Genomic DNA, 13132 nt, shown 5'->3' with positions numbered 1-13132 from the left:
GGAAGAGTCTTGTCGAGGCTCTACGCTAACGAGAGGAGAGAACAAGTAAAAAAAATTGCGTTTATTTTTCAAAACTTTATTAGGCGCTGACACCTCAAAAGAAACCTCCTAAGAAGATAATATATTGCAATTCTTATTAATCCTTATAAGGGCAACTTTTCATTATGATTAAAAAAAAAAATAAAAAAATTTCCATATGCTATCGTTCCATCTTAGTGTATAACATAACGCAGATTCATAAGCGTACTTTCCACATGGGTATTCAGTTCGTAAGGGTTTCATTGGCAAAGCGAACTCAAAATTCGCAGTCCATCAGCACTCTGATTCTGCTGCACAGCCCCAACATTCGGGTTTATATATTTCTGCCGGCATACAGGCCCCGGATCGCATCAAGTTTTAAAGTTTTTGGACTATCACAGACCGCTTAAGGTGATGGGAATCCCCCGCCATTCAATTTCCAAGCTCATTGCGGTGTTCACTGGCCACTGGGTAATCGGCACTCATGCGGAGAAGCTTGAAATTCCATACAACCCCTATTGCAGAAGCTGCGGCTGGATGGCTGTAGACGGTTTTCTCTCCTCCCTAAATCCTTTTACAGGTAGTGGTCCACATTATGGTATCAAAACGGTACGTAAGTGCTACTTGAAGTGTACCTGGGGTAGTCTTGCCATCTTACCTACTTACCTACCATCACAATGTCGGCCCCATCACTTAGCTTTCCCTTTACTTAGATTGATTCCTTGTAAAACTTGATCGATACGCCTCACCTTTGGTAGCAGGCAGCTACGCAAATTACAGGTTCAGAGCTGGAATGCTACTACTATTTTATATAACCTGCAGATGTACAAGTTCATTAGGATAGGCTTCCAGTAACGAGCTGAGATATTGCCGAGGCCTAAAGATAGGGCTTGCGGCAGCGGATCTAATCGAGGTTTTGTCTTCAGATTTTGCCTGTCTTTAAAGGGTTAGGGGTAATCAGAGGACCGAAAAAATTATGATTTTCAATAAATTTTTTTGCTAGTCTACTACTTTATTTTACAAAAACATAAAGAAACATTAATTCAACATATTTTGACTTGATTTTAGTTAAATTAAAAAAAAAAAAAAATTTATAATTGTAAAAGTTATCGCTGTTTGTGTGATCCCGTTTCTCCAGAAGTCCCTTGCGGTGATAATCACAAGTCTTTGGCGATTCATCTAAAACCAATCGGACCAGAGAAATTGGTTTTATTAATAGATAAACTTGTGCTTGATTGGAGTTTTTTTGGTTTTTTTCAAAATCAACAATATGGCGGCCTCAGGAAATATTTTTCAGATTTTCAAGAAAAAAACCGATAATTAATTGTTTAAAAAAATCTAAATTTTTAAAAAAAACGTCCTTCGATCAGGCACGAGTTTTTTATGTTTTTCAAAAGCAGTATAAATAATTTTATAGTTTTGAGAAAAACGCATTTAAAGTTTTGCTATCGAGCGCCCTTTGTTAACTGTTGAATAGCTCGAAAAGTATTAGTCGGATTCACTTCAAATTTTCACAAAATATTTTTAAGATATTATACTTTAAGAAAATCAAAAAAAAAGAATTTAATTTTTTGAAAATTCTGACTACCCCAAGCATTTGTCACACAGGAGGGAGGTAATATTTCTTTCTTTAGAAAAGCAGCGCTATTTAAAATTTTGGAGTCACTACCTGTTAACGTTTGGCCATGAAATTTGGAACAGCTGTTGCTGAAGGCTTTAATGAGCAGGAACGCTGATCCATGTTTCCCTCAAAAAAACTGTTATTTCCATCATGCGCCATCCGTACGATGACATGGATGGTTCGGACCGTTTACGCAATTACTCAGAACAAAGTACCTGTCGTCCACGGCAGAGCCTCTTCCCAGGTGGGCAATCAGGATTTTTTTCGGAGAATTTTTATAAAAAATCCTCTCAGTGTATTATAAATATATATAATTGGCACCTACACCCGTTTTGGCTATTTGACCGAACTCCTCTTCCTATTTGTGGTGCGCGTCTTAATGTTGTTCCACAAATAGAGCTCTGAGCCAGCATTGAGAGCGAAATTGAAAGCCATTCATGTATATATTATATATACAAATTTATATTATATGATATTACAAAAAATTTGTTTCATGAGTACTGTAAGTAATTTATATTTTATTTACTTAATAACTCATTTAAATATTTTATAAATCGATAAGAAAATGTTCTACCCAAATTGTGTGCGTGATTTCAATACGTAAAATAAACTTTTTAATTAAATTAAATTCTCAATTAAGTCGCCTAATTGTATGTACACATACGGAAAGTTATGTTGAGGTACTTAGCAGCAGAGGCATACGTATAGCTGCAGTCCTTATATCCTTTAGGACTCCCCAGCCACGCATGGCGTATACGCAACAAATGAACTCTGCTGACGCCCCTTCGCGAATCAATTAACTAAACACAATCTTATTTGCATATGATTATTAAAGTACCAGAATGGCCAGAACCATAAACGTTTTGTCGGATAGTCATGTACCTATGCAAGTAAAATGTACAGTACATCTGTACGCCAGTAAATAGTTTTATGCAAATAAGTGTCTGCATATGGCCGTAAGTACGTCGGCATACGCACTTTTTCAGGCACATAACGCGACTTATGTCTGCTAATATAGACAAGCATAAACGTACCTGTACATATGTATGTATACATACATACGTACGTACACTTGTTTGTTTTCCTCGTCTGTTCGTATGCTTTTTGGTATGAGGGCGCCCACAGGTAGCTGGCATTCCATAAATGGTTGGAACAACGATTTTTTATGAATATATTTCAAAATTTCAGCGCCATAATAAGCCCACAGTTTTTATTTGAGTATTTTCATGAAGGTAAAATAAATATAAAAGCCGCATAATCAGTTAAAAATTCTTTTATTGTCATGCTATGCATGGCGTCATGTTGGTAACGGACAAGAATTGCGGGGAATACATGTTTTGGTTTTTTTTTAGTATGATATTTGGATATGTCAAAGAATTTGCAGCCTGTTTAGCATAGCTTTAAAATAATCGTATCTCTTGTATGATTTTCAGCCTTTATATCAAATGCGAGCAAACTTGCTTCAGTAGTCATTTAAGTATGCGCAATAACAGCCGTCCATGCACCTACGCAACATTGAAGTTGTTTAACTCGCGAGTTAAACCGAAAAGTGCTGGAGTGACTGAGTGCCTTCTTAAGGCGTTAAGGGTAGTCAGAGGCCCGAAAAAATGATGATTTTCAATAATTTTTGTTTTGCTGGTCAATTGCTTTATTTTACAAAAGCATTAATACATCCTGTATCGACTTGACTTTAGTAAAATTTCAACAAAAAAAGTGCGTGTAGCGTAGTACACATAACAGAAGTGAAACTCTCAAGGCAGATGAAGAAAGAGAGAGAGAGATCCGAGAGAGAATGAGGGAGAGAGAGAAAAAGAGGGAGAGAGAGAGAAAGAATATATATCTAAATAAATTCACAACATTTGCAGAGAATACAAATAGACAAAATTTACAAAAAACGGAGAAGGCTCGACCGGTGTAGGTAAACGCCGAACACAAACCGTGGCAACAATGTGCACTACTCCGAACGTTTATCACCCGCACAAACGCAGCGATTCCAAACCGCAGCAACAGTAAAAATTACCGCAAGACAATACCAATAAATCCGACGCCGGAATGGATAGCCCTCTATAGTACGCAAAAGCACTAGACAGGAAACGCAAATAAACGCCAAAAAGTAGGCATAAAAAAAAAGCCAAAAAAATTGGGACCAAAAAACGCCCCAAACAGTAGGCATCAAAGAAATATAACGCCGAAAGGTAGGCACCAAAAATATATTTCCTACAAGTTTGCACCAACAAACAAGCGCCAAAAAGTAGGCAGTGTTATTTCTCACTAGAAATTAGCAGCCACAAGGAAAAATTCAGGAAGAGTAGCCTAAAGTGTATCCAAGATATATATAAGGTATAGCTCTTTCTGTCTCCTTTTCCTCTACGTTATATCTTTTTTCTCTCTCGCGGAACGAGGAGGATGGTTCCATGTGTAGAAGTCCACGCAAGTGGGGAAAGTTACTGATCGCCATTCACTTGGGAATGGCCAGGACGATTCTTCTGCATATGGTTCAAGCAGCTCACAACGGCCGGGATTAGCCCACGTATCCTCTGGGTAGCTTCCGAACATCCGTTCGGGAGTGAGCTAACGTGAGAAGGCGAAACATTCCAGGATAGCTGGTTGTGCGTTGGGTTTGGGACCCGCCACTTAAAAATCGCCCCCAATGAAAAGTTTTAAAAAGCCTCGGATGAGACCTCCCTATACTGATGACGACCCCTGCAAACGAACTAAGGATTATGATTTGAGGGCATGCACCTGGAATGTCCGGTCCCTTAATGGGGAAGGTGCCTCTGCCCGGCTGGTTGATGTCCTCGTGAGAGTAAAGGCTGACATCACTGCCATCCAAGAGATGCGATGGACGGGGCAAGGAAAGAAAACCATGGGACCTTGCGACGTCTACTACAGCTGCCATGTAAAGGAGCGCAAATTCGGTGTCGGATTTGTTGTGGGAGAGAGACTTCGTCGCCAAGTACTGTCGTTCACTCCGGTGGACGAGCGTCTCGCAACAATCCGCATCAAAGCCCGTTTCTTCAACATATCGCTAATTTGCGCCCACGCCCCGACGGAAGAGAAGGACGATGCGACCAAAGATTCCTTCTATGAGCGCCTGGAACGTTCCTATGAGCGCTGCCCCCGCCACGACATAAAAATCGTGCTTGGCGACTTCAACGCCAGGGTGGGCAAGGAGGGAATTTTTGGTCCCACAGTCGGAAAATTCAGCCTGCACAACGAAACATCCGGTAACGGACAGAGGCTGATCGACTTCGCCGGGGCCCGAAACATGGTAGTCTGCAGCACCAGATTCCAGCATAAGAAGATTCACCAAGCCACCTGGCTGTCTCCTGATCGAAAAACGCGAAACCAGATCGATCATGTTGTGATAGATGGAAGACACGCTTCTAGTGTATTAGATGTACGTACGATCCGAGGACCCAACATCGACTCGGATCATTACCTTGTTGCAGCCAAACTGCGCACCCGCCTCTGTGCAGCAAAAAACGTACATCTACCTACGCAAAGAATGTTCGACATCGAAAAGCTGCAATCACAACAGACAGCCAGAAGATTCGCCACTCGACTCTCACTCCTGCTCTCGGAGAGCACTGCCCAACAACCCGGCATGCGCGAGCAATGGAGCAACATTTCTCGTTCCCTACGTACCGCCGCCGAAGAAGAAATCGGATTCCGGCGAGCCCGAAAAAACAATTGGTACGACGAGGAATGTCATGCTGCCGCAGAAAGAAAGGATGCCGCCTATAGAGCCACACTGCGATCGGGCGCAACGCGAGCCATGTGGGATCGCTACAGAGAGCTGAAAAAGGAAGAGAGACGTATTATCCGAAAGAAGAAACGAGAGGCCGAAATACGTGAGTGCGAAGAGCTTGAGATGCTGGCCAACAGGAACAACGCCCGAAAATTCTACCAGAAAGTTCGGCGGCTTACAGAAGGTTTCAAGACCGGGGCGTTTTCCTGTAAGAACAAAGACGGCGAACTGGTGACTGACGTACAGAGCAATCTTAGATTATGGAGGGAACACTTCTCGAACCTATTAAACAGTGACAGCTGCGCATGTCACCGAGAAAGTGAAGATCCCGATACCCCAATCGTTGACGACGGAATTGTCGTTCCGCTACCCGATCATGACGAGGTGAGAATAGCGATAACGCGGCTAAAGAACAACAAAGCCGCGGGCGCCGACGGACTGCCGGCTGAGCTATTCAAACATGGCGGCGAGGAGCTGGTAAGGTGCATGCATCAGCTCCTATGCAAAATATGGTCGGATGAAAGCATGCCTGCCGATTGGAATTTAAGTGTGCTCTGCCCAATCCATAAGAAGGGCGATCCTGCAATTTGTGCCAATTACCGCGGGATTAGTCTTCTAAATATCGCCTATAAGGTTCTAGCGAGCGTATTGTGTGAAAGGCTGAAGCCCACCGTCAACCAACTGATTGGACCTTATCAGTGTGGCTTCAGACCTGGAAAGTCTACCATCGACCAAATATTCACAATACGCCAAATCTTGGAAAAGACCCATGAAAGAAGAATCGACACGCACCATCTTTTCGTCGACTTCAAAGCTGCATTCGACAGTACGGAAAGGAGTTACCTGTATGCCGCGATGTCTGAATTTGGTATCCCCGCAAAACTAATACGGCTATGTAAGATGACGTTGCTCAACACCAGCAGCGCCGTCAGAATTGGGAAGGACCTCTCCGAGCCGTTTGATACCAAACGAGGTTTCAGACAGGGTGACTCGCTGTCGTGTGACTTCTTTAACCTGATGTTGGAGAGCATCGTACGAGCCGCAGAACTTAATCGCTCAGGCACAATTTTTTATAAGAGCGTACAATTGTTGGCGTATGCCGATGATATTGACATCATCGGCCTTAACAACCGCGCTGTTAGTTCTGCCTTCTCCAAACTGGATAAAGAGGCAAAGCGAATGGGTTTGGTGGTGAACGAGGACAAAACGAAGTACCTCCTGTCTTCAAACAAACAGTCGGCGCACTCGCGTATCGGCACCCACGTCACTGTAGACAGCTATAATTTCGACGTTGTAAAAGACTTCGTCTATTTAGGAACCAGCATTAACACCGATAACAATGTCAGCCTTGAAATCCAACGTAGAATCTCTCTTGCCAACAAGTGCTACTTTGGACTAAGTAGGCAACTGAGCAGTAAAGTCCTCTCTCGTCGAACAAAACTAACACTCTACAAGACTCTCATCATGCCCGTCCTTACGTATGGCGCAGAAGCTTGGACGATGACAACATCCGATGAAGCGACGCTTGGAGTGTTTGAGAGAAAGATTCTGCGCAAGATTTTTGGACCTTTGCACGTTGGCAACGGCGAATATCGCAGACGATGGAACGATGAGCTGTATGAGCTTTACGACGACATAGACATAGCACAGCGAATAAAGATCCAGCGGCTACGTTGGCTGGGTCATGTCGTCCGAATGGATACAAACGCTCCGGCACTGAAAGTATTCGATGCGGTACCAGCTGGTGGTAGTAGAGGAAGAGGAAGGCCTCCTCTGCGTTGGAAAGATCAGGTGGAGAAGGACTTGGCTTCACTTGGTGTGTCCAATTGGCGCCGGTTAGCACGAGAAAGAAACGACTGGCGCGCTTTGTTAAACTCGGCCAAAATCGCGTAAGCGGTTATAGCGCCAATTAAGAAGAAGAAGAAGGAACGAAAATGCCCAAAACGTTGCATGGCCTTGAAATTTTACTCTCCATTCTCGCTCGTCTATCGACGCGTAAGAAGTTTCACTTCAAAAAATTAATAATTGTGAAAATTATCGGTGTTTGTGTGGAGCCCGTTTCTCTAGAAGTCCCTTGCGGCGATTGAAATCTACCAAACGGTTTTTAAGTTAGAGTAATACCCAGCTCAAAAAACATAGTTTTGAGAAAAACGCATTTAAAGTTTCGCGAACTCTCCGGAACGCCCGAGTGCCCTTTGTTAATTGTTGAATAACTTGAAAAGAGGAGCGCGTCATTATTCTGTACTACAAAATTCTGGGTGAAAAAATTCTGTAAATTACAAAAAAATTCTGCTTTTTAAAATTCTGCTTTCTAAAATTCTGCTTTTTAAAATTCTGCTTTCTAAAATTCTGCTTTCTAAAATTCTGCTTTTTCAAAATTCTTATTTTTTTGAAGCGCGGCCAAAGGCCGCCCACGCGAAAAGGAGTTCTACGCAAAAATACTGTGGATTCTATCGAAACTGAAGAAAAAATTATTATTATTATTATTATTATTTTTTATTTAATATCTCGAATAATAATAATAAATTAAATAATTACATTACCTCTTTAACATTGTTAACATTATATTTTAATACAGAATTTTGTAATACAGAATTTTGAAAGCAGAATTTTAAAAAGCAGAATTTTGTTTTTAGAATTTTGTACATACAGAATTTCAACACCAACCCCTTGAAAAGTATTTGTCGGATTCACTTCAAGTTTTCACAAAATATTTATAAGATATTTATATTGGACGAAATTACTCAGCTAACTCATTGAGATATGTGCGGCTGCTTTGTGAGGGATTTAAACGCCGCTGGCTACCAGTGAAAATGTGGATATCATCTCCAGGTAACGTATCACACCGTACCAGTGTTATGGCTATAAATATCGCCGTCAGTTCAGCTTGGAATATACTAAAATTGTTAGAGAGTCGAATGGTAAAAGCGAACCGCAAATGCTCGGAATATACAGCGCCGTCAATGTTGCCAGCAAGCTTTGAGCCAACTGTGCAAATTTATATGGATGGACTTCACTTCTTACTCTACCATTTCGAACACTTAAGCGAGTATTTAGTCACTTCATATTCCAGTTCACTTCATATTTAACCTAAATTTTGATTTGCTTGTAACTCTTTAGAAGAATTCCAATAAATCACTCAACACTATTTCTTTGCGATTGGAAATATTAGGCGCACTAGGCGTGCACATTTCGTCAGTAATTCACAGAAAATTCTTAAGAACGAAATTTCTAAAGTTTTTTGAGCTGCTGACTTTAACAATTTCTGGCTGCAATTTCTAATATCAAAGCTATTGAATTTCACAAATTCAGGGTAAAGTGCTTGAGCACAACCGCAAAGTGAGAATAATCGAATCAGAGGTTGTTTCGATTCGATAATCGAAATCAGAGGTTTGTGGTTATTGTACTAGGCTGTTCATTAAGTTTTGCGGTTTGATAAGAGAGGGCGTTGTTACAAGACTAAATTTTCTTACCTTTCTAGAAAAAAATGCAGGACGTCATATTGGAAAGTCGTCGAGTGACTGAAAGCGATTCCGTAGAAGCCTTAGGATTCTCGGTGGGCAGAGTAGCCAATATTATGACTGAAGTATTGGGCTTCAGAAAGCTAACAATGGAACAAAAGCACATTCGAATGCAACTTCTTCAGCAATATTTAGAGCATTTACGCAAGGATAAAGTGGATTTTGAGCGTCGATTCAGCACCTAGATGAGATTTGAGTCCATCGCCATAATCCTAAATCAAAACAAAAGACTAAAGAGTGGGTTGAGCCTAGTTCTTCGGCTCCGAAACGAGTTCGTGTCCTGAAATCGGGCAAGAAGGTGGTAGCATCAGTTTTTTGATTTTAGAGAGAAATTTGTTTGAGGATTGCTTGCAAAATAGTAAAACAATAAGTCCGAAGTATTATTGGAACCTTTTAGAGCAGCTGAAGGGTAAAAAATTCGTGAAAAAAAACCCGTTTGCAAAAGAATAAAATTATTTTTCATCAGGATAAAGCCAATTGTCGTATCACAAGCGCATTTTTGACATTGGCTAAAATCCATGAATTAAAGGATTCACCAGATTTGGCCCCTAGCGAGTTCCATCTGTTTCTAGACCTAAGAAAATTCATGCATGGAAAGCGTTTTTCATCAATTGATGAGGTCATAACAGCTGTGGAAGCGTATTTTGCAGCCCTTCGAGACTCTCACTTCAGCGATAGAATTCATTAATTGGAATTTCGTTGGAAGAATTCACAAAAAAGTGTTTTCTATACGTCCAATTGGAGGCCTCTGTGGCCGACCAAGAAGGAGATGGCCTGATGACGTCGAAGCAGATTTGAAAGTGATGAACGTTTCGTGATTGGAAGAATGTGGCAGGAGAGAGAGTGAACTGGGCCAAGATTTTTGATGACTATGGCTCACTACACACTGCTAAGTTAAGAAGAAGAAGGAGAAAATGAAGGAAGAGAAGGAGAAGGGGAAGAAGAAGAAGGAGAAAATGAAGAAGGAGAAAGGGAAGAAGAAGAAGAAGGAGGATGGTAAGAAGAAGAATAACGTTGGAACAAGCGTATTGATGTTCAAGGAGACTACACTGAATAATAAATTGTATTCCCAACCATAAAATTGCGTTTTCTCATCGAATTGTAAAACTTATTGAGCAACCTAGTAAAGATGAACAACCTAGTATACATGGTACCGCTGTTCGCCACAATTGCCGTCTATTGAAAGTGGTTAGATAAATGAAATATATTGAAATAATATTCTGATCGATAATGTGAAGTGAAGAATTCATTCTCATACGAAATTTCGAAGCAAAATAAAAATTTTTAAGTTATAAATTTTCCAGTTTTTTTTGCCAAAATTAGCTCAGTATTGGGACGAGTAGAGCAAAACAAAAAATCGGTCCAAATCAGGGAAGCAGTTCTGAAGTTACTCCAAGCCTGAGGCACGCAATTGATTTTCATAAACGGGTGTACTTATGTAGTATTGGATCTATTTTTTAATTCAATGGAATTAACAAAATTTTTGCTCGGTTTGAATAGGCGGTTCAAGAATTTAATTTAAAAAAATAATCCAAAAAAGGGTGACAATTTTCCGGTCGGATTGAGTAGGCGACTAAAGAATTTCATTAAAAAACAAAATACATTTTTTTCGGTCGGTTTGAGTAGGCGGTTAAAGAATTTAGTTTTTAAAAACCCCCCAAAAAAAAAAAGAAAAACAAAAACAAATCAGTTAATTAAAAAAAATGCAGCCGGATTGAGTAGGCGTTTAAAGAATTTATTTTTTCTCAATTCAAAAATTAAATTTTTTGTATCACTCAAAAAATTCTAATTCTAGCTTAGCTGTAGTTCAATTTTTTTCGACGTTCTTTATATATTTTATTTATTTCTCTCTTTTTGTGCATTCTTAAGATTTTTCTTTGAGTAGGCGGTTCTTAGAAAAACCAAAAACCAAAAATAAAACCAATTTTCGGTCGGTTAAAGAATTTAATTTTTAAAAAATCAATGAAAAGAAAACCAAAAAACAATTCAGTTAATTTAAAAAAAAAAATGATTTAATTAAAAAAACAAAAAAAAAATGTTTCGGTCGGTTTGAGTAGGCAGTTAAAGAATTTAATTCTTAGAAAAACCAAAAAAAGAAGAAAACCAAAAAAAACTTTCTGGTCGGTTTGAGTAGACGTTTAAAAAAAAAATAAAAAACAAAACAAAATAATTTTTTTCGATCGGTTTGAGTAGGCGATTAAAGAATTAAATTCTTAGAAAAACAAAAAAAAACACAAAAAAAATTTTTTTTTCGTTCGGGTTGAGTAGGCGGTAAAAAAATTTATTTCTTACAAAAACCAAAAAAAAAACCAAAAAGAAGTTTTTTCGTTCGGTTTGTGTAGGCGGTTAAAGAATTTAATTGAAAACAAAAGCAAAAAAAATTTTGTTTTTTTTTACTAAATTCTAAAATCTATTTTCTGTATCATTCAAAAAATTCCAATTCTAACTTATGTAGCTGGTAATTCAATATTTTTTTTGAATTTCTTCATACATTTTATTTATGTATTATTAAGATTTTTCTAAAATTTCATTATTTCGTTATTTTAGCCATTCCACTTAATTTTGAGAACACGAAATTTTTCATACATTGGGTCAGTCCCACATTCAAGTTGATCACCAAACAAACAAAATTAATCACATTTCCCCATAATTCCTTCTTTTTTATAAATTTGTTGCTTTTAGTCATTCTTTAATCACAGCTCGCACAGATGGTGAAAGCAAAAACTAGCCACTGTTCAAAAATGAGTGTTGTGAGCCATTAGCAAAAATTATTTAAATTTACGCTTGCGCATTATTTTGATTAATTATGACTGCATGTCTCTATTTAATTTTTTTTCTCGTTTTTGTCTTTTGTTTTATTTTTTTTCTCGTTTTTTTATTTTGTTTTATTTTTTTTTTCTCGTTTTTTTTATTTTTTTCCACTTTTTTTATTTCCACATTGCAAAATTTTATTAGCCTTGACTTGATGACGCTTTAAAAAGCACTTCGTAATACGTTTTTGTTGTAATATGGCGCTGACCAAAGCATTTAAAATTTTTGCATTGCTTTGCAAAACTGGTATTTGCGGGTTTGTTGCACTTGTCATTCACCAGCAAAACAGCAAAACAAAAAACGCATAGCAAACACAATTAAAATGTTGTTTTTCAAAACTGTCAATCCAATCATGAATCACAGCTTGAAACTTTGCGCATTTCATATTTTCACTGCCGTACAAAGTTAACACTTTTGACAATAGAAATGTGCAGTTGAAATGAAATAACAAAAATAATATGTAAAATAATTTTCATTTATAATATTTCGAAATTAATTAAATTTCTATTTTTGCATTTTAGTTTTTTTATTTAATTTAATTTTTTTTTTTTTTTTGCATACTAACATTTCTACTGAGCCTGGCAGCCTTCCTTTATTTCCTCTACTTCACTTCACTTCACTTCCCCTATAGAACTGTATAATTCGTTTTGTTGTTGCTGTTTTATTGCAATTTCCTTCGTGTGCAGGCACAAGTAATTGCACATTCAATTTAAATCAATTGCTTTTGCTGTCTCTTTCCTTTTTACCACAACGCAATGACATTTCTTTTGTATGTTTGATTTCCAAATTTCAATTATTCGCGCGCACTTTTCACTCTTTCACATAAGCTTTTGAGCCCCAGCTTGAGCCCCAATTATAACTACATACATATATGTATGTATGTGTGTACATATGTAGCTGTGATCACTTCGTTTATCCGCTTCCGCTAATGTTTTCCAACGAACGATCCGCAATGCACCAACTCAAAATACGAACTACATAAATGTTTCGCGCGACCGATGCCGATCGCTGGTTGGTGGCTTCAGTCAGTGATGTAAATTCTGTTAGAGTCGTACCGTTGGCGGTACAATTTAGTTTGCAAAGGTGGGCATGCCGTAGCATGTAAAACTCAGAACTCTTGAGAATCAGAAGGGCGTATGCATTTTTTTATAATTTTTATTGAATTATTAATTTCTTATTGCGTTCAGAAACTACAATATTTGTCAAATCTTTTTATAAAAACATAAATAGTTAAGTATATCGAGACTGTCGATAGGGAATAGCGCTGATGCTGGCATAACTGAACCGAGATGTGTTGAAATATGTGAGAGAACTACAAGAATATCGAAATAGCGATGATTTGTTAACAAATAAAATGGAAAGTGAGATGCGGTTATTGCAAACAAAGAATTTGAATTGAATGCAAAAAAA

At 38.5% G+C, this 13132-nt stretch overlaps 1 protein-coding gene across 1 annotated transcript in view; it reads right to left on the bottom strand.

Annotated features, from left to right (window-relative positions):
* Window positions 1–12678, bottom strand: part of LOC129244743 (transient receptor potential cation channel protein painless) — a 93470-nt gene extending 80792 nt beyond the window's left edge. The window contains exon 1 of the mRNA XM_054882552.1: window positions 12288–12678. The gene's annotated coding sequence lies outside the window, so the exon portion shown is untranslated. The remainder of the gene's footprint in view (window positions 1–12287) is intronic.
* Between the last annotated feature and the right edge of the window lie 454 nt (window positions 12679–13132).

Source organism: Anastrepha obliqua, chromosome 4 (assembly GCF_027943255.1).
Source record: "Anastrepha obliqua isolate idAnaObli1 chromosome 4, idAnaObli1_1.0, whole genome shotgun sequence".
NCBI lineage: Eukaryota > Metazoa > Arthropoda > Insecta > Diptera > Tephritidae > Anastrepha > Anastrepha obliqua.
This window is presented reverse-complemented; position numbering and strand designations above follow the sequence as displayed.